The sequence below is a fragment of the Panthera uncia genome (assembly GCF_023721935.1).
Source record: "Panthera uncia isolate 11264 chromosome B2 unlocalized genomic scaffold, Puncia_PCG_1.0 HiC_scaffold_24, whole genome shotgun sequence".
Taxonomy (NCBI): domain Eukaryota; kingdom Metazoa; phylum Chordata; class Mammalia; order Carnivora; family Felidae; genus Panthera; species Panthera uncia.
The window spans coordinates 103,071,479-103,094,372 of NW_026057580.1; the positions used below are offsets into that span (position 1 = coordinate 103,071,479).

The 22,894-nt window shown below is 41.3% G+C and overlaps 1 protein-coding gene across 1 annotated transcript in view; it reads right to left on the reverse strand.

Moving 5' to 3' along the window:
* The window catches only part of LATS1 (large tumor suppressor kinase 1), a 53,245-nt gene extending 36,657 nt beyond the window's left edge, over positions 1-16,588 (reverse strand). The window contains exon 1 of the mRNA XM_049653037.1: positions 16,519-16,588. The gene's annotated coding sequence lies outside the window, so the exon portion shown is untranslated. The remainder of the gene's footprint in view (positions 1-16,518) is intronic.
* Between the last annotated feature and the right edge of the window lie 6,306 nt (positions 16,589-22,894).

Sequence of the window (22,894 nt, forward strand, 5' to 3'; positions counted from 1 at the left end):
CACGGATTGTGAATTCAAGCCCCACATTGGGGTCTGTGCTGACAGCTCCAGAGCCTGGAGCCTGCTTCAGATTCTGTGTCTCCCTCTCTGTTCCTCTCCCGCTTGCGTGCTCTCTCTCTCTCTCAAAAATAAATAAAGATTTTTTAAAACTTCAAAAAAAACCAATAGCAGTTGTGCAATGTCATGTGTCACTTCGCTCAATAATTGGGTTACATTTCATTCATAGCATCTAAGCATTCCTTTAATACCTCACTTATTTTGGGTTTCAACTCTTTCCAAAATCATTCTCCTTGATAAAGAAAAAAAACAAAAACAAAAAACAAAAAACCCAAAAAACAAAAACAACCATAATTTGCTCCTGTCAATATACAGTATTTGCTTCCATTGCTAACACAAAACTTGGTAAACGATAGCAGCCGTGCAAAAATACCTGTTGAGCTAATAAACACCAGTGACTTATCCTTTCCTTTTACTCTTAAAAATCTATAATCAGTTTTTTTTAATTATACAAAGATGCATCCTTACTGAAAAATATAAATATTATAGAATTACGTAAAGTAGAAGTCCCTCATAACTCACCTCCCTCAATATAAGAATCACTATAGTAGGCTGAATAATGGCATCCTAAAAGATATCTAGTTCCTAATCCCTAGAATCTTTAAATGTTATCTTATTTGGAAAAAGGGACTTTGCAGATGTCATTAAGGATTTTGAGATGGGAAGATTATTATAGATTATTCAGGTAAGCAGTATGCACAATTATAAGTGTTCTGAAAGGGAAGGGGAGATCTGATACAAACAGAAGGGGAAGAGGTAATGTGACCATGGGGACAGAGGTGGATTGGTGTGGCCAGAAGCCAAGGAATGTTGGCAGCCAAAGTGGCAAGGAACAGCTTTTCTCCTAGAGCCTCTGGAAGGAGAACAGCCTTGTCAACACCTTGATTTTGGGCCAGTGATACTGATTTTGGATTTCTAGCCTCTAGAACTGTGAGAGAATAAATGTGTGTGTGTGTGTGTTTTTAAGCCATCAACGTTGTAGTAATTTGCTATAAGCCTCAGGAAACTAATACAACCACTATTAATACTACATGGGGCTAAAAGATACATGAAAAGATGTTCAACATCATTCATAATCAGGGAAATGCAAATCAAAACCACAGTAAGATATCAAGTCATACCTGTCAGAATGGCTAAAATCAAAAGACAAGAAATAACAAATATTGATGAGGATGTTGGAAAAGAGGAGTCCTTGTGCATGCTGGTGAGAATGTAAATTGGTGCAGCCACAGTGGAAAACAATATGGAATGCAAATAGCATATAATCCAGTAATTTCATTACTGAGTATTTACCCAAAGAAAATGAAAACACTAACTCAAAAAGATATATGTACCCCTATGTTTATTGCATTATTTATAGTAGCCAAGATATGGAAACAACCTAGATGTCCAATGACAGATGAAGGGATAAGGACGATGTAGTCTATATACACAATGTAATATTACTCAGCCATTAAAAAAAAAAAAATGAGAACTTGCCATCTGTGACAACATGGATGGACCTGAAGAGTATTATGCTAAGTGAAATAAGTCAGAGAGAGACAATATGTAGAATCTGAAAAAAACAAGTGAACAAAACCCCCCAAAACCCTCATAAATACAGAGAGCAAACTGACAGTTGTCAGAGGGGTGGGGGTGGAGAATGGGCAAAATGGATGAAGGAGACATAGGCTGGGAGGTATAGGCTTTCAGTTATAGAATATGTCAGCCACGAAGATGAAAGGCACAGTATAGAGAATATGGTCAGTGCTATTGTATGGTGACAGATGGTAGCTACACTGTGGTAAGCAAAGCATAACATCTAGTTGTCCAAACTGTATACCTGAAACTAATGTAGCAGAGCATCAACTCTAGTTCAATTAAAAACATTTTTTTAAGGGTGACTGGCTGGCTCAGGCAGTGGAAAGTCCACTCTTGATCTCAGGGTTGTGGGTTTGAACCTCATGTTGGGGCTAAAGATTACTTTAAAATCTTTAAAAAAGTGTTCTTAAATACTACATATACTTGGGGCACCTGGGTGGCTCAGTCGGTTGGGTGTCCAACTTCGGCTCAGGTCATGATCTCACAGTCTGTAGGTTCGAGCCCCGCATCGGGCTCTGTGCTGACAGCTTGGAGCCTGGAGCCTGCTTCAGATTCTGTGTCTCCCCCTCTTTCTGCCCCTCCCATGCTCATGCTCTCTCTCTCAATAGTGAATAAATGTTTAAAAAAATTAAAATACTGCATATAACATAATACTACTATTAGTCAAAATGGGATCACAAAACATGACATCATTCTTTTACATAATATGTTAATTTATAAGAGAAGGTGTTGCCCACACTTATCTGACCAAAGCACGTTTTTTCCCTCAGAGCATTTCATGAGATTCATTCCTATGGAATACATTTTAGAAAATGCTGGGCCAGGGGCACTTGGGTGGCTAAGTTGGTTCAGCATCCAAGTTTAGCTCAGGTCATGATCACCCGGTCTGTGAGCTGGAGCCCCACATCAGACTCCGTGCTGACAGCTCAGAGCCTGGAGCCTGCTTTGGACTCTGTGTCTCCCTCTCTCTCTCTGCCCCTCCCCTGCTCACACTCTGTCTCTCAAAAATGAATAAACATTAAGAAAAAAAGAAAGAAAGAAAGAAAGAAAATGCTGGACCAGAATCATTCTAATCCTATATTCTGTATCTCTGTACTTGAATAATGTAATTTGTAACACTGCTAACATGTGAGTATACAATGGTCACAGAAATAACTGAGTTCTGGTATATGTGTAATAATGTGTTTTTTAAGTTAAAATAAATAAAAAATTAGTTTATGCTTTATCTCTTTCATCTACATGTTGTAATACTTATGAATAAAATATGATGTCTGGAATTTATTTCAATATAATTCGGTTTTGTGGTGAACTGCATGGAAACACGGATGAGACAAAGCACCGGGTAACTGTTGTAGCTGGCTGAGGGGCACATGAGAGTTATACTATCCTCCTTACTTTTGTGTATGCTTGAAATTTTCTGAAACAGAAATGCTCTGGATCTTGCAATGGTTCTGCTGCAAATTACTCTTACTCATATACAAACCACACCAAGAACACAAAGGATTTCTTTAAAGGAACCATTTGGGGCACTTGGGTGGCTCTGCTGGTTGAGTGTCTGACTCTTGATTTTGGCTCAGGTCATGGGATAAGCCCTGCGTCAGGCTCCGTGCTGAGTGTGGAGGCTGCTTAAGATTCTCTCTTTCTCTCCCTCTCCCCCTGCCCTGTCCGCCCCTGGAGCGCTCTCTTTAAAAAAAAAAAAAGAATAAATTAAAAAAATTAAGAAGCCATTAATACCATGCAACAACATCATTTCTTGTTTTTTTTTTTTAACATCATCATTTCAGCATTTTCTTTTCAGGGAAAAAATAACACAAACATTACATTTAAACATTCATGAAGTCAGAAGTCAGGTAATCCACACCATCTGATTTCCGTAATGATGGAAAGGAGGAAATGTGGCAGATCTTTATCCAACTGCTGTTGACAAATCTTTGTGCCAGAGTCTATTTTCACATACTGCCCTCTACTTCCCAAATTAGTTCTGGTCAAAGCCCTGTGAGCGGATGTAACTAATGTGTCAGTTCTGGGCTGGGGCAGTTAAAAGCCCGTTCTTCTCCATCTCTCTCTTTCTGCTTCAGTGACGATACTGGTCACTTTTTGAGATGGTAGCTTCGCAATATGCAGTGAATGTGGGTCCCTAAGCCACTACTTAAGCTTCCCACTGAACTCCGCTGGGGTCTGTGTGAGCAAAATAGGAATCTGTTGTGTCACCTCACTGATATTTTGCGATTTTACCACAAAACCACCTAAGATTCTTGTGGAAATAAAGACAACCTAAAGCAAGCAGAGTCTATTAAGAGCTTGCCATAGCAAGGGAGTCAGCCACGGTCTCTTTGGCAGAGACTCAAAGGCAGGCAGAGGAGTAGAAAAGCTTCAAACTGAATAAAACGGAAGACTTCAGGTATGCTCTGGTTGTCGGCTGTTGCCACAAGGAAGCTGGAGGCCAGCTAACCTGAAGCAGGACATCCTATGTAATTGGTTGGCGGATATATGTCTTTCTCTGGTAAGTTCTGTGTCAGAAGGGGGCAGTTACTGACCAAGACCTGGCCGTTTGGGCCTACTGCTACTGAGGCTCTGGGTCACAGTTCTATTTTCACATATGATCTGGCCATTGTCTATCTGTATATTTAGTCTCTCATTCTCCTAATAGAGAAATTGGTACCTATAAGTGAGGTGCTATTATAACAAATACCTAATAGAGTACTGACTTAGTAGTCAGGCTGAGGGCTTCAAAGAAAGTGATACTGGAGGCTGGAAAAATGAAGAACCATGTTTTACAGTGGCAAAATATTTGATAAAGCTGTTGCCGTTATAACTTGTAAGATGACAGAGTCTACTAAATTTGCAGTTCCATAAAGAGTCTGAAAAAGAGAATCTTAGAAGTGCACTTTGGCTGCTACTGGCTATTTGGCAAAGTATTATAAATGAGAAAAGAAGCAGCTGATTTGCAAGCAGAAATAGGAAGGAATAGAAAGAGTTTAGAAACTAAAGTCTTGCAGGGTTGGAAAGCAGCTTGCTTCTAGGCCCCAAACAAGAAGAGATGGGAATAAAAGGCTGAGTACAGAGGCCCACTGGAATCTCTCAGCTGACTAAAGTACTTCAGTGGTAAAAAAAAATAAATAAATAAAATAAAATAAAATAAAATAAAATAAAATAAAAATAAAAATAAAAAATAAAACCACATGAAGGGGATGGCCTCCCCTTAAATAACCAACTGAGAAGAGAAATGGGAGCTCTCCAATCTTTGAATGACGTTACTAACACATGTGAACTTCGGTTACGGACACATGGAACTGACTGGAACTAAACACATCAGCGGCTTATAACTTTGAGGAAACTGTTTTTGTTAAAGTTTATTTTTGTTGTTATATAAACCACTCAGGCTCAGACTAAAAATAGTCTTTCACTATTCACAATTTAAACCCCTTGGGTTCCCAATTCCCACAAACCGGAAACTCGATGAGAAAGATTTGCACTTTCCAAAGAGGGACTATTCATTCCCCCAAAGCTCACACTTCATATGAGGCCAAGGATAATAATGAAAAAAGAATTCCAAGGAGGTTTTTGAGTACAATGGCCAAGAGTCATAGAGAACAATGAATGAGGGAGTTCTTTCCATATAATTGAATTAAGGCCCAGTCAAGGAATCTCCCCTACTTCCAAGGCAGGTTGCTTTCACAAGACCCGCCTACAGAAATTTCAAAATTATTATAGATCAGCAATTGCTATTTCCTATTCTTCTCCTTTTCTAACAGTAGCGTTTATTACGGCTCCGTGTCATACTATTGTGTACTGTGGTGAGTAAATCAGTGAGAGAGGGACGGAGGGAAGGGCAAAGAGTGAAAGCAAAGGTAACTGAACAGGTCTCTGGAGCAAAAGAAACCATATTTGGACCCAAAGAGGACATTACTGGACATATCGACCACAGGGCCTATGAATCTAGCTACTGGTGCTTAGGACACAATATACTAGCAAAAGAATTACGTAATACAACAAACATCTTACAGTAAGTACAATATTTTCTTGATTCTAAAATACATGCTTTTCCATATTCTGATATTTCTGAAGTTGAATATATCTTACAGTCTTTCTTTCTATATTTCTTTATAAGATTTTAAAGTAATCTCTACACTCAACATGGGGCTCAAACTTACAACCCTAAGATCAAGAGTTGCACACTCTACTGACTGAGCCAGCCAGGCACTCCTTAAAGTCAATATTTAAAGAAATTCTGGGGCTCACCTGGGTGGCTCCATCGGTTAACCATCCAACTCCGGCTCAGGTCATGATGTCACAGTTTCTGAGTCTGAGCCCCGCATCAGGCTGTGCTGACAGTGCAGAGCCTGGAGCTTGCTTCGAGTTCTTTGTCTCCCTCTCTCTCTGCCCCTCCCCTACTGGAGCTCTGTCTCTCTCAAAAATAAACAAACATTAAATATATATATATTTAAAGAAATTCTGGGGGCGCCTGGGTGGCTCAGTCGGTTAAGCGGCCGACTTCGGCTCAGGTCACGATCTCGCGTTCCGTGAGTTCGAGCCCCGCGTCCGGCTCTGTGCTGACAGCTCAGAGCCTGAAGCCTGTTTCAGATTCTGTGTCTCCCTCTCTCTCTGCCCCTCCCCTGTTCATGCTCTGTCTCTCTCTGTCTCAAAAATAAACGTTAAAAAAAATTAAAAAAAAAAAAAAAAAAGAAATTCTGTCAGCTCCAAAGCAGAGAAGTTCTAGAACAGCAGACAGTCCACATAGCTAACCTGATCATAAATAAAAGGTGAAATTTCCTTGTCACTTCCACTGTGTTATTTTCATCGGCAGCACCACATATGGTTGAATCTGGACCCTTAATTAATGGTCAAAATGTCTTCAAAAAGATTCCACTATGACGTAGCATTATGTATTCAGGAATTGTCACCCAATAGGCAATGCAATTAAAGATATAAACAATTGTCAAATTTAGATGAGATCACAAAATTGTCAAAGAGATTCAAGTACAAACACTCAAACATGAACTTTCAAAGCCTTTTGAGTTATCAGAAGATGTTTTATTTCCAGCAGTAACTCACTCAACTAAGAAAAAAAATAGTTTAAGCAAAAAGACAAAACCTCAGAATTTGTCAACATGCCGCAAAATCATAAAAACAATAAAAGCAGCATGTCACCATGTTATGTGTTAACTATCCCCAAGCCCCAAGAAATTCAGAAGAATCCTAGATTCTGAATGTGAAGAAGGCTGAGATTCAAACTTCATCATGACCAAAAAAAAAAAAAAAAAAAAAAGGGTATACGATTGACAGGATAAATGTATGCTGCTGAAGGTTAATAAAAACTATGTTTAAGGGCACCTAGCTGCCTCAGTCGGTGGAACATGTGACTCTTATCTTGGGGTTGTAAGTTTGAGCTCCACAATGGGCACAGAGATTACTTATGAAAAAAAAATTTAAGAAATACTATTGAAAAAATTAATTACAAAAACAAAAACTACATAGGGCACGTGGGTGGCTCAGTCAGCTGAGTGACCAACTCTTGATTTTGGTTCAGGTCATGATCTCATGGTTTCATGAGTTCGGGCCCCATGTGGGCTCTGAATGGGCTCTGTTTGAGCTCTGTGTTGGCAGTGAAAAGCCCGCTTGGGATTCCCCCTCTTTCTCTGTCCCTCCCTCCCCCAACAAACAAACAAACAAACAAACAAACAAACAAAAACCCCTATGTTTATTTTCCTTTCCCTGAAATACTGTTACTAAACAGATGACTTCTGACTTACTGTTTAGAATTTCTTGAAACAGAAAATATGACAATTCAACCTCATCCTTTTTCATAATTATATATTGAATTACTTCATGTAGATGTATTATAATTTATCTATCCCCTACTCATGGGCATTTAGGTTCTTTCCAATTTTTTCTATTATAACATTTCAAACACTGATAACTTGAGTATTATTGGTAAAATTCTAGTTCTGAGAATTGGTGGGGAGTTCATGAATGTTCCTCTTCTATGATCATAGCTTACATGTATATAACATATTCCTTGTAAATATTAAATCAGTTCATAAAAATGTGACAATAAAAACTGTTGTGCAAACACTGTTAAGCATTTCCATTTTTTTAAAAAATGTTTATTTTTGAGAGAGAGTGAGCACAAGCAGGGAGGGGTGAAGACAGAGAGGGAGACACAGAATCTGAAGCAGGTTCCAGGCTCTTTGCTGTCAGCACAGAGCCTCATGCAGGGCTGGAACCCACCAACCTTGAGATCATGACCTGAGCTGAAGGTGGCTGCTTAACTGACTGAGCCACCTAGTTAAGCATTTCCCCAGTTAAGCCCCAGTTAATGCCCCAGTTAGGCATTTCACTTGAGATAAATTCCCAGAACTGGAATTACTGCATCAAAGAGAATGCATACAGGCATATCTAGTTTTATTTGGCTTCACTTTACTGTGCTTCACAGATGCTTCATTTTTTTTTTTTTTTTTAAACAAATTGAAGGTTTCTGGCAACCTTGCCTTGAACAAGTCTATTGTCACCATTTTTCCAACAGCATTTGCTCACTTCATGTCTCTGTGCTATACTTTGGTAATTCTTACAATATTTTAAAACCTTTCGTTATTATTATACTTGTTATGGTGATCTGTGATCAGTGATCTCTGATGTTATTACTGTAACTGATTCAGTGCACCATGAACCACACCCATAGAAGACAGCAAACGTGACAAATGTTGCAGGGGTTCTGACTGCTCCACCGACCAGCCATTCCCCCATCTCCTCAGGCATCCCTGTTGCCTGAGACACAACAATATTGGTATCAGGGCAATTAATAACCCTATAATGGCTTCTAAGTGTTCAAGTGAAAGGATTTAGCTTTAAATCATAAGCTAAAAATGACTAGGGTGCCTGGATGGATCAGTTGGTTAAGCATCCAACGTCGGCTCAGGTCATGATCTCACGGTTTGTGAGCCTGAGCCCCACACTGGGCTCTGTGCTGACAGCCTGGAGCCTTCTTGGAATTCTCGCTCTCCCTCTCTATCTCTCTCCGCCCCTCCCCTGCTTGTGCTCTCTCCCCAAATAAATAAATAAACTTAAAAAAAAAAAAAAAGCTAAAAATGATTAAGCCTAGTGAGGAAGTCATGTCAAAAGCTGACAGGCCAAAAGCCAGGCCTCTTTCACCAAACAGTTAGCTAAGTTGTGACTGCAAAAAAAAAGTTTTTAAAGGAAATGAAAAGTGCTACTCCAAGGGCAGCTGGCTGGCTCAGTTGGTAGAAGCATGTGACTCTTGATCTCGGGGTTGTAAGTTCAAGCCCCACATTGGGTATAGACATTACTTAAAAATAAAAATCTTTAAAATAAATTAAAAAAATAAATAAAAGTGCTACTCCAGTGACTGCATGAATGATAAGAAAGCGAAATACCCTTATTGCTGAATATGGAGAAAGTTTTGGTGGTCTGTACAGCAGACCAAATCAGTCACAATATTTTAAGCCAAAGCCTAATCCAGAGCAAGGCCCGAAGTGTCTTCAATTCTGTGAAGGCTGAGAGGTAAGGAAGGTGCAGAAGAAAAGTTTGAAGCCAGCAGAGGTAGGTTCATGACATTTAAGGAAAGAAGCCATCTCCATAACATGGAAGTGCAAGGTAAGGCAGCAAGTACTGATGTAGAAAGCACATCAAGTGATCCAGAGAATCTAGCTAAGATAATCGAAGTGGCTACACTGAACAACAGATTTGCACTGGAGATGAAACAGCTTTCTATTGGAAGAAGATGCCATCTAGGCCTTTCATAGCTAGAGAGAAGTCAATGCCTGGCTTCAAAGTCCAAAAAACAGGCTGACTGTCTTGTTAGAGGCCAATGCAGCTGGTGACTTTAAGGTGAGGCCAATGTTCATTTACCATTCCAACAGTCCTAGGGCCCTTAATTATGCTAAATCTACTCTGCCCCTGCTCTATAAATGGAAAAACAAAGCCCTGATGACAGAACATCTGTTTACAATATGGTTTACTGAATGTTTTAAGCCCACTGCTGAGACCTACTGCTCAGAAAAAAAGATTCCTTTCAAAATATTACTGTACACTGACAATGTATCTGGTCACCCAAGAGCTCCGATGGAGACGTACAATGAGATTTATCTTATTTTTGTGCCTGCTAACACAACATCCATTCTGCAGCCCGTGGTCAAGGAGTCATTTCAACTTTCAAGTAAGGCTACAGCTGCCACAAACAGTGATTCCTCTGATAGATCCAGACAAAATACATTGAAAACCTTCTGGAAATGATTTACCATTCTAGATGTCATTAAGAACATTCATAATTCATGTAAAGAGCTCAAAATAACAACCTTAACAGGAGTATGGAAGAAGTTGATCCCAATACTTAGGGATGCTTTTGAGAGGTTCAAGACTTCAGTGGAGGAAGTTAACTACAGATGTGGTGGAAATAGCAAGAGAACTAGAATTAGAAGAGGAGCCTGAAGGGGCACAAGGGTGGCTCAGTTGGTTGAGCATCTGACTCCTGGTTTCAACTCAGGTCATGAGCTCACGGTTCATGGGTTTGAGCCCCATGTTGGGTTGGGCTCTGCGTGGGCAGTGCTAGAGCCTGCTTGGGATTCTCTCTCTGCCCCCCCCCCAAATAAACTTAAAAAAAAAAAAAAAAAGAAGTGAAGCTTGAAGATGTGACTGAATGGCTACAATCTCATGATAAAACTTTAATGGATAAGGGGTGGCTTCTTATGGATAAGCAAGGAAAATAGTTTCTTGAGATGGAATCTACTGATGGTAAAAATACTAGGAAAATTATTGAAATAACAAGAAAGGATTTAGAAACTGAGTTTCTTAGTTGAGAAAGCAGTGGCAAGCTTTGAGAGGATTGGCTCCACTACTGAAAGAAGTTCTACAATGGATAAAGTGCTATCAAACAGCTTCACATGCTACAGAGAAATTGTTTATGAAAGGAAAAGTCAATTGGTACAGCCAACTTCACTATTTTCTTATTGTAAGAAATTGCCACAGCCACCCCAACCTTCAGCAACTGCCACCCTGGTCAGCAGCCATCGACATCAAGGTAAGACCTTCCACCAGCAGAAAGATTAGGACTTGCTAAAAGCTCAGATGATGGTCAGCACTTTTTAGCAATAATGTATTTTTTTTTAATATATGAAATTTATTGTCAAATTGGTTTCCATACAACACCCAGTGCTCATCCCAACAGGTGCCCTCCTCAATACCCATCACCCACCCTCCCCTCCCTCCAACCCCCCATAGCAATAATGTATTTTTAAATTAAGGTATGTACATTGTCTTTGTAGACACAATGCTACTGCATTATCAGTAGACTACAATATAGCATAAACATGATTTATATGCACTGGAAAACCAAAAAGTTCATGTGGCTCATTTTACTGCAATATTTGTTTTATTGCAGTGGTTTGGGAACTAAACCCACATATATTCAAGGGATGCAGGTATTTAAAATCCTGACATTTGGGGGTGCCTGGGTGCCTCAGTTGGGTAAGTGTCCGACTCTTGCTTTCAGCTCAGGTCACGATCTCACATTTGTGAGATCAAGCCCCAAGTTGGGCTCTGCACTGGGCATGAAGCCTGCTTAAGATTTTCTCCTCCCTCTGTCCTTCCTCCACACACACTTTCATAAATAAATAAATAAATAAATACATACATACATACATACATACATAAATAGTAAAACCAAAAATATAATCAACAACAAGCGTTGGCAAGGATGTGGAGAAAAAGGAACCCTCTTGCACTGTTGGTGGGAATGCAAACTGGTGCAGCTACTCTAGAGAACAGTTCCTCAAAAAGTTAAAAATAGAACTACCCTTAGATCAAGTAAATGCACCACTGGGTATTTACCTCAGAAATATAAAAACACTAATTCAAAGGGATACATGCACTCCTATGTTTATAGTAGTATTATTTACAATAGCCAAATTGGAAGCAGCTCAAGTGTCCATCAACTGTCCATCAATAGATGCATCGATAAAGATGTGGTTCATATCTTTATCACAGGAATATTACACAGCCATAAAAAAGAATGAAATCTTGAATTTAAAGATTTTTTTTTTTTTTAACGTTTATTTATTATCGAGACAGAGGGAGACAGAGCATGAATGCGGGAGGGTCAGAGAGAGGGAGACACAGAATCTGAAACAGGCTCCAGACTCTAAGCTGTCAGCACAGAGCCCGACGCGGGGCTCGAACTCACGGACCGCGAGATCATGACCTGAGCTGAAGTCGGCCGCTTAACCAACTGAGCCACCCAGGCGCCCCTGAAATCTTGAATTTAAAAGGACATGAATGTAGCTAGACAGTATAATGCTAAGTGAAATAAGTCCACCAGAGAAAGACAAATACCATATTTCACTTATATGTGGAATTTAAGAAACTAAAACAAATAAGCAAAAGGAACAAAAAAAGGGTGAGACAAACCAAGAAACAGACTCTTCACCATAGAAAACAAACTGATAGTTACCAGAGGGGAGGTGGGTAAAACAACCAACGGGGATTAAGGAGTGCACTTGCTGTGATGAGCACTGGGTGCTGTATGGCATTTTTGAATCACTATATTGTATATCTATAACATAACACCGTATGTTAATGATACTGGAGTTGAGAATTAAACTCAACTGAGGGAGTTGAGAGAGGGAGAGAGAGCACGTATGCATGCGCACACGAGTAGAGGAAGGGCAGAGAGGAAGAGAGAGAATCCCAAGCAGCCTCTGCACTGTCAGCACAGAGCTGGATGCAGGGGCTTGAACCCACTAACCATGAAATCATGACCTGAGCCAAAATCCAGAGTTGGACGCTTAACCGAATGAGCCACCCAGGCGCTCCTGAAATAAAATTTTTTAAAAAGGAAAAAAAATAAAGGAAAAGATATGCCAAAAAATAAAATAAAATCCTGACAGTGTCAAATTGCCTTCCACAAAGGTATATTAATTTACAATTCTTCCAAACAAGGTATGGTCAACACTGGCATTAACAAATCTTAGTAATCTTTGCTAATAGCAAATGTGAAAATTCAGATTAATAATCGGTAAAGAGAATTTAAAAAAAAAATTTTTTTTTTTACATTTATTTATTTTTAAGAGACAGAGAGAGACAGAGCACAAGTTGGGGGAGGGGCAGAGAGAGAAGGAGACACAGAATCCGAAGCAGGCTCCAGGCTCTGAGCCGTCAGCACAGAGCCTGATGTAGGGCTCGAACTCACAAACCGTGAGATCAGGACCTGAGTCGAAGTCGGACGCTTAACCGACTGAGCCACCCAAGAGCCCCTGGTAAAGAGAATTTTTTTAAGTTTATTTATTTTGAGAGAGAGAAAAAGACAGTGTGAGTGGGGGAGGGGCAGAGAGAGAGGGAGAGAGCGAGAATCCCAAGTTCTGATAGTGCAAAGCCCAATGAGGAGCTCAAACTCACACACTGTGAGATCATGACCTGAGCTGAAATCAAGAGTTGGACACTTAACTGAGCTACCCAGGTGCCCTGGTAAAGAGAATTTTTAAAAGAACTCTTCAAGGCAAAATAGCTTACCACTAACTCATGTTACACTGGTGCCAGATTAATCTAATAAATAGTTCTTATCATGTCAATTCCTTACTCCAGAACTTCAATGATTCCTTTAACTTAGTGATTAAAAAGCAATGGAGGGGTGCCTGGGAGGCTTAGTGGGTTGAGTGTCAGACTCGAGTTCAGCTCATGTCGTGATGCCACAGTCCTGGGATCAAGCTCTACATCAAGCTTGGTGCTGAGTGTGGAGTCTGCTTGGGATTCTCTCTCTCTCTCTCTCTCTCTCTCTCTCTCTCTCTCTCTCTCTTGCTGCCCCCCCCCAGCCCCTCCCCCCTCCCACCCTACCACTCCCTTTCAAAAAAAAAAAAAAAAAAAAAAAAAAAAGGAAAGGAAAGGAAAAAAAAAAAAGACAATTGGAGTCAAACTGCAGGGTACAAATCCCAGTTCTACCACTAACTGTGTGCTCTTGGCAAGCCATGTCTCAGTTTCTGCATCTTCAAATGTGGGCAATAATGGTCCTATCTAATAGAATTATTTTGAGCACTATGTAATGCTCAAAATACAGTTTAATCCAGTTGACTCTTGAACAACACAGGGGGTTAGGTGCAGCAACCCCCTATGCAGTCTAAAATCTGAATACAACTTTTGACTCCCCCCAAACTTAACTACTAATAGCCTACTGTTGACCAGACACCTAATAACGTAAACACAATTAACACTTATTTTGTATAAGTATTATACTCTGTATTCTTACCTAGCTTTTTCTTAGTTTTTTTCAGTATTTCTAGGTTATAAAGTTCATCTGTGAGTTTTTTCAAATTGTTGCAAATCTCCAAAAAGTTTTCCAATATAATTTGTTGAAAAAAATCTGTGTGTAAGTGGACCCACATACTTCAAACCTGTATTGTTCAAGGGTCAACTGTGCATGTTAAATGTTTAGAATAAATTCCCAACTCAATAAATGTCAGTTATCTTCTCTCTTTCCACTATCTTACCTAGACTCTCCCTAGCATATCATACTCTAACCAAGCCAAATTACCTGAGAGCAGGTAACTTGTCACCTTTTCTTTTCTACTTTCATGTCCTTACTTATACTGTTTATTCTTTTTGGGAGAGCCCCTGCCATATTTCTTCTTGTTGAAATTATACCCAACCTTTAAGGTACCAAATGACTTCTTCACAAAGATTTCATTAAACTGCCCATTTCTTATCCTTCCCTGAACTTTGCATGGTCAAATAAAACATGTTTTTGTCCTAGTCCTGTACTTGTCTTATTTTTCCTATTAGATCACAGATTCACAGAGAATAAAATATCACACAGAATAAAATACAATATATATAAAAATATATACCTCAACATATATACTCCAGGTAAGGAAATGCATCCAGAGAGATAAACTGGCCCAAGTTCATGCAGCCAGCTGGAGGTCACGCTAGAAATGGAATCCACACATCCTGAACTGTCTCAGAGCTCTTTTCATCAGAACCTGCATCTTGAGTTTCCTAAGGGCAGGGATCATGACTCACTCATTCTTTTAAGGAACATTTAAATCAGCTAGAGTGAACAGACAAAACCTCCATTTCTTTGAAACTTTAGATCTTCATCTAAATGTCAGCAAACCCAAACAAATATTGTTGATATTTTGTCCAACTTAGGGAAAAACCAGGTACCATTACATAATAACACTTCAAAGTGTTACCTTGGGTTGAATTAGGTTTATAAAAAAGATGGCCTGTCTCAATGCTTTGACAGAGTCAGTTCTGACAACAGCAACAGTAATATGTACTTTCTTTCTTAGCAGCATATAGTCTCAGTTGTTTAGACAGCAATATTTAAGATTCTCTTATACTGAAGACATTTTCTTCACTTTGCATTCTATAAATTAGCTGATCAAAAGTGAAAACTATCACTATATTTTATCTTATGCTGAAAAATGACTGCCATTTCTACTTGATAAAAGTGTTGTTCAGTGACTACATAACTTTATGGTCTACAAAAAGCCACTAATCTAAATACAACATCTAGAATGAAAACTAACCATAGTTGGATCTGTTCCAAGGCTATATTTATATAGAATAACAAGGACTAGCATTAAAAACAAAAACGCAACCTACAGAAGAAAACACAGATCATACAAAAAAAAAAAAAAAAAAAAAGTAAAAGCATGTTTTATTTGCTTTTGGAAAGTGGCAGGGGGTAGTCAATGAATAGTCAGACATAGAAAGAATGCGCCTTCCCCAGCTAGGGCCTTGATCTAGTTTCTGGCAGTAGCAGCTGATCAGAGGAACACAATGCTACTTCTTTTAGTGTGAAATCAGTCAAATTCCTCCACTGCCTTAGGGAATCAACTAGCTCATTTTACCTATCAGCTTATTAAAGGAAAGAAATAACTTTACTTAAATCACAAATGTAACTATCTTAGCAGAGAACATTCATTCCAATTATAATGTCCTGCCTTTTCTTCCTCATGAAGGAAATCTGATAAAGAATTTTAATCTTAAATAAATAATCCATAAAGGCCCGACAAGCTTCATGATTCCGGGTGAATGACACGTAGTTGTGTGTGAGACTATATTTGTCTACTTATGTCTCACCAGCTTTAGGAATAACATCTACAAAATAATATATATTTTTAGTCATATTACCATATGGGTCGACAAACATTAAACTCTGACCCCCTGGAAAACTTTCAACTGGCAAAGTCAGAGAAAGGGGTTAATTCAAATCACCTGAGAGCCATTCTTTGCGCTCCAAGTTCTTTTTGAAGTTACAACAAACAGCGTTCCTTGTATTTTCTTTCCTTCATTTTATTTATGCACACATTCCTACTCCATAAAGATCTCTCCATCCCTCCTACCCCTTCCAACTATGAACCGCAAGCTAACATTACAGTGGACTGGAGACAGAAATTCCCGGGCTTTCTTCAAGGTATATCCAGGATCGAGTCCCTCTGGGATGCAAAGAACCGCAGCTCTTTCACTGCAATTTTGTTTCAGAACCACCTTTCACTTTCTTTCCTTCCTAAACACTGACCAGTCCGTGCTGGGGATAGGGGTGGAAGAGGGAGACACAGTCCGCCTAAGGCCTCCAGCAAATCAGGCTCTCCCCAACCTAACCTGCACTTCCAAGGCCGCAGTGCCTGCGGCTCTTCCGCCAGCCCCGGGCGCGGCCAACCCTCGCTTCCCCAGGGCAGGGCTCAGCTCAGGTCCATGCAACCAGCCAAGTCAGGCCCGCACCGGGCCGGGCCGGCCCGCTCGTCCGCAGCGGCCCCTGGACCCCCGCCAGCAGGACTGGGCGTGGGCCCCGGCGGCCACCGCCCCGCCAACTCGGGCTCGGGAGGAAGGAGTGCGCCCCACCCGCTACGCCAGCCCCAGACCTACCTGCAGGGGAAAGCGAGGCTCCTGGACAGCGGCCACGGGCCCGAGGGCTGGCGCCCAGGCGGCCGGAGCCCGTCCCAAGGACCCCAAATATCCCTGGTGGTGCAGGGCGGGGACAGACGCCGGGGGGCTGCCTCGGGCCAGCGCGGCCCGTCGCGGGGGTCGCGGGGACCTGGCTCTCCCCTCAGCACCAGTCCACCGCCGCCGCCGCCATTTTGCCTTCCACTCGGTGGTGTCGCCGCCGCCGCACTCCGCCGCAGGTTTCCCGGATGTGGGCATTTCCCGGCGTCGCTTGCGCGGGGGCCGAGGACTGGGGGCTTCAGTCCGCCCCGCCGCCAGCAGCCAGCGCGCCGCCTGCGGCCTCCCGCCCTCCGCCGGTCGTCCTCTCTTCAGCGTGCTGGCGAGCGTCTCCCCGCGTCGCCCCCGCCTGGCGCTGGCCCGGTGGCTCTCCCTGGCTCGTGGGATCAGGCTTGTCCTCTCCGAAGTCCGCTCATTTATTTCAGTCTCTCTTTTCCAGTTGAGCTCTTGCTGTGCACGGATCCAGAATCAAGACGCGCATCTCCAGAAGTTTAATTCTCAGAAGGAAGCAGCAATGAGTTGCCCTGAAACCTCGCTGTGGGTGGGCACTAGGGATTGGGATTTCTAGAGGCTTTGAAATAGATTGATTTTTGCTTAGCACTCTTTCTTTCCCCGAGTAAGTCCGTGTTTAAGTATTTGCTGAATCAGATTAATATATTCTTGAACCCAGGCAGAGTAATAGAGTTTGGAGATTTTTAACCTGTCAACCGAATCAGGGGATGAGAAAAGTCATTATTGTTAAGATTGGGATAACGTGACTGCGAGAAGAGGTTTGTATTTCTTGTTGAATTGGAAATTTGGGATGAGATCATTGGGTTTGTGATGTCTGAAGGTACCATCTACCCTTTGTAAAGAGTGCTTTTGTCAAATCTGCCTCTAGAAAATATATGGTTAATATTTGCAAACATCTAAGATTTTATTTTTGAAGTAATCTCTACACCCGATATGGGCCTGAAACTCACAACCCTGGAAGAGTTGCAGACTCCACTGACTGATGCTGCCAGGCATCCCTCAACATCTTTCATTTTTCTACTAGAGACTATTAAAATTGTTTTAGGATTAAAGACTTATTTTTCTGATGTTAAATTAGTTACTGGCCACTGTATCCTAAAGTTCAAATGTGAAAACTTCTGTTAAAAGAAAGGATTCCAAGGGTGCCTGGGTGGCTCAGTCGGTTAGGCGTCTGACTTCCGCTCAGGGCATGAAATCACAGTTCGTGGGTTCGAGCCCCGCATCAGGCTCTGTGCTGACAGCTCGGAGCCTGGAGCCTGCTTCGGATTCTGTGTCTCCCTCTCTCTCTGTTCCTCCCACACTCATACTCTGTCTCTCTCGAGAGAGAGCTTCAAAAATAAATAGAAACATTAATTAAAAAAAAAAAAAAAGGAAAAGAAAAGATTCCAGGGCAACTTGGTGACTCAGTTGGTTAAGTGTCAGACTCAGGGGTTGGTGAGATCCAGCCCGGCATTAGACAGCTCCGAGCTGGCTTGGGATTCTCTCTCTCCCTCTCTCTCTGCCCCTCCTCTGCTCACACTCGTGCTCTCTTTCTCTCAAAATAAATAAATGAAAAAAAAAAAAAAAAAGGAAAAGATTCCATTCTAAGAGCACTTTACAAGCACTTGGGGCACCTGGATTAAGCATCCAACTCTTGATTTCAGCTCAGGCTATGATCTCATGGTCCGTGGTTTGAGCCCCACATGCCTGAGTTTGGGATTCTTTCTCTCTCTCTCTGCCCCTCCCCTGCTTGCGTGCACATGCTCTTTCTTTCAAAATAAATAATCTTAAAAAAAAAAAAAAAAGAAAGAAAATCTACAAGCACAGAGTTTGTAAAAGATACAGGGCATGACCCAAAGTGGGTCACATAATAGCCCTAGGTCTTACTTTCTTCACCTGCAGGACTAAGTAAGCTTTGGGGATTCTTTCAACCTCAAACTTCCATGAATGTTGGGGTACCTGGGGGGCTCAGTCAGTTAAGTGTCTGACTTTGTCTCAGGTCATGATCTCATAGTTTGTGAGTTTGAGCCCCACTTGGGCTCTATGCTGACAGCTCGGAGCCTGGAGCCTGCTTTGGATTCTGTCTCCCTCTCTGCCTGCTCTTCCCCTGCTCATGCTTTCTCAAAAAGTAAACATTAAAAAAAATTTAAATGAATCTAATATGTTCACAGGACTTCTTGTCCTTTTCAGGATTATATATCTGAAAAAGCATACTGCCTCCCAAATCTTGTCACCTTTGTCACTCATCCAGGGAACTTCTTCACTTAAGCTCTTCAATTTAAAAAAAAAAAAAAAAAATTATTTATTTTTGAGAGAGAGAGAGTGTGCACAAGCGAGGGAGAGGCCGAGAGAGGGACAGACAGAATCCAAAGCAGGTTCCAAGCTCTGAGCTATCAGCACAGAGTGCAACACAGGGCCTGACCCCACAAACTGTGGATCACGACCTGAGCTGAAGTTGGATGTTTAACTGACCGGTCCACCCAGGTGCCCAAAAGCTCTTCAGTTGTAAGCCTAAAGGCGAGTATCTCCATAAACTACTGTTTTGGGGAAGTTTCCTAGATAATTCAAGGGGCTCAGTGAAGTGCTCTATCTGGGACTAGGAGATTTAATTCCAGTGAAGTAGTGGGGAGAGAAGAGGAGGGAAAGGAGAGAAGAGATGATTAGGAAAGAAGAAGCAATCCACAAGATGAAAAAAACGGCTGAAAGGTGGGGGTGGAGGTGAAAAAGCAGGGAAATACTAAGGCTGTGGCAAGTCTCTGAATGGCAATACCTACCATTCATTTGAAGGGCTTTGTATTGTGATGAAAAACCCTTGGTCCAGCTACAGCCTACTGGACTTCTCAATGCTTCATGGAAATGAGGATTTGGGGTTTCATTTTGTTTTCATCAACAGAGGTAGGGGCCAGTTTTCATGCTTGGGTGATTGCAGGATCAGGGGCAGCAAACAAGGAAGAAGTCTAAAGAGCAATGTGGCCCTGAGGGCATAAGCCCTCCCAGAAACTCAGTCTTAGGGGAAGGCTCTAGACTATGAGCTGCCCACACTCAAGAGATGGAGAATTGCATTCTACTTCTTTCCCAGCAGAGAATCCACATAAATTAGTTTGAAGTCTGAGAAGATTGGTCTCTTCACTCATTTTTTAAAAACATTCACGTCAATGTGGAGTCATGAATACTTATTTTATGGTTTGAGTATTTTATTTATTTTGTTGATTAAATTGTTCCAGCTTTGGCTATTGGGAGCTCTTCCAGTTGAATTGGCTTCTATGTCCCTTTGACATATCCTCCTTCTGCCATCATTACAGGCTTTTACAAGTGTTTCTTAAAAGAACTTCCTTACTTAAAAAAAAAAAAAGTTTATTTATTTTGAGAGAGACAGAGAGAGCATAAGCTGGGGAGGGGCAGAGAGAAGAGAGAGAATCCTAAGCGGGCTCCATGCTCAGCACGGAGCTTGACTCAAGGCCAGATCCCACAGCTGTGGGATCATGACTGGGTGGAAGTCAAGAATTTGATGCTCAACTGACTGAGCCAACCAGGTGCCCCAGAATTTCCTTACTTTCTGACAGTACAAGATGTTTTAAGCTACCTTATAGATTCCTGTCCCTCCAAGGAGTCCTTGCTCCTACAACTGGAGAATGGTATTAGAAACCAAATTTGGGTTCTCTGTGTGCTTATTGCTGCTGGAGTATCATTGCTTGTAGGACGTCTCTTGCTAAGAAATTTTAAAATTTAAGTTCATTCTGTACTATGAAGGTGGAAAATCTGTGTTTTTACGAATTGCAGCTATTATTTTACAGTTAAAAAAATTTCTTTTATGTTTGTTTATTTTTGAGAGGGACAGAGCATGAGTAGGGGAGGGGTAGACAGAGAGGGAGGCACAGAATCCGAAGCAGGCTCCAGGCTCTGAGCTGTCAGCACAGAGCCCGACGTGGGGCTCAAACCCATGAACTGTGAGTTCATGACCTGAGCTAAAGTTGGACGCTTAACCAACTGAGCCACCCAGGCGCCCCACCAGTTTAGTATTAATTACAGTTTAGCTTCTTATGTCCGTGGCCTGCACAAAAATTTTTTGACAGCTAATGCATTTCTACTTTTTTTCACGTGTATTCATTTTTGAGAGAGGGAGAGAGACAGAGCACAAGTGGGGGAGGGGGAGAAAGAGGGAGACAGAATCTGAAGCAGGCTCCAGGCTCTGAGCTGTCAGCACAGAGTCCCACGTGGGGCTTGAACAGCTGATGCATTTCTGATGTCTGTGTTAGGCTAGTCTGTCGTCAGCTACTGACCCCCAAAGTCTAGTTATGACAGTTTAGAACTGAACATTAGTTTATCTTTTTTACTTTATTTAAATAACTTTTTAAATGTTTATTTTTTTTTTAATTTTTTTTTTTAACTTTTATTTATTTTTGAGACAGAGACAGAGCATGAACGGGGGAGGGTCAGAGAGAGGGGGGCACAGAATCTGAAACAGGCTCCAGGCTCTGAGCTGTCAGCACAGAGCCTGACGCGGGGCTCGAACCCACGGACTGCGAGATCATGACCTGAGCCGAAGTCGGCCACTCAACCGACTGAGCCACCCAGGCGCCCCTAAATGTTTATTTTTGAGAGAGTGCAAGCAGGGGAGGGGCAGAGAGAGAGGATGAGAGGATCTGAAGTGGGCTCTGCACGGACAGCAGAGAGGCTTATGCAGGGCTTGAACCCACAAACCATGAGATCATGACCTGAGCTCAAGTCGGATGCTTAACTGATTGAGCCACCCAGGAGCCCTGAACACTAGTTTACTTTTAATTAAAAATTTTTACTTAATCGGCTGTAGTTTAGTCATTCTACTTCTCCCTGCTCACCCCCACCCTGTGGTTTTTTCACTCCTTGTACACCTAATACAGCAAAATGTTGGAACTGTTTTAATGCTAAGATAGTGTAGCTGGTAGTTTTGTACATTGCCACTTAACATGGTGGTTCAGAAGATACTGATGAAATAGTTTGAATACTTGCTTGTCAATAGTTTGGATACTTGCTTCAGACATCCCCAGGTTTCTTATCTGTAAAACTAGAGCATTGCTACTGCTTCAGACCATGTAACTAGTCTGGGCTAGGTATCATATTGTTACCATAAGCTTAAATGAAGCCTTAATATGAACTATACGCTAATGAACGTGATATTCTTCATGGACAAGATTCTAGAATGGATTACTAAAAGGATGTTTCCACAATACTATGAAATAGCAGTGTTACAAAGGAAAAGGAATTTTTCAACTTTGCAACATTTTTGATGGGATAGCTATGTTTCTCCACAGCAACTTTGTGAAACAAGATAAATAAATGGGGCTGAATGTCAGTAAATTAGGTTGGCTTATAAAGATTTCAGTAACTGTAGCCAAATACCAATGATTCACGTGTCACTGATAATTGGGAGGACTCAAGGAGTAGGCCTATGCACTTCAGTACATTTATCCTATCTCCTAACCAATGGGGGAGACTGTAGAACATTACAAGCAACTCTGGAAATCATCAGCTTCTGCTGAAAACATTCAAAAGAGATTGTTAGTTCTTTCCTCTATGGAAATAAGATTTGTCTTTGTAGAACAGGGATTGACCTCTAGTAAGGATCAAAGTCATCGACATTAATTCAAGAATAGGGGAAGCATAGTATAATAGACGTGTAAAAAAGGCTAATGGTTTAAGTTCAACTAGTCAGCAGTCTAACTGAACAAACGTCAGAATAGTGAAAATAAGCTAAGACAGCATTACAAAGGAATATTGTACCAAGAACCAGGATGGTTAAGATTTCTGTCGGACTCTGAGCAAAGCAGACACCACCCGGGAAAGTGTTCATTTTGCAAGTCACACTTTAATGATGGTCTTTGGCAAATGGAAGTATTTTTTCCAAAGGAAAACACGATTGTGAGGTTAGTTCAGCTCACTCTGCACCGATTCAGTGTTTGCCATGGACCAGACATTGTATTAAACGCTGTTAATACAACATGCCCTGTTCTCGAGCATGTGGTCCAATAGACACTGGCTGCTAATACAGCTGCAAGCACAGCACAGGCTCTTAAAGCAGAGTATGATTTTTGTCTGAGGCCAGGGAAGGCTTTCTTGAGAATATGACATCAAAAAGGAGTTTGGAAGGGTTAGGATTTAGCCAAGGACAAGAAATACTGGGAAGAATGGCTTTGCCCATTAGAAACCATTGAAGAGATTAAAAAAGTTTACCCCAACAAGCTAGGGTATGTAGTTCTGAATACCTGAATATCTGATGAAAGATTACATTTTTTTGTGGCTCCCAGGAAGACAAACGAAAGCCAAGTTTCAG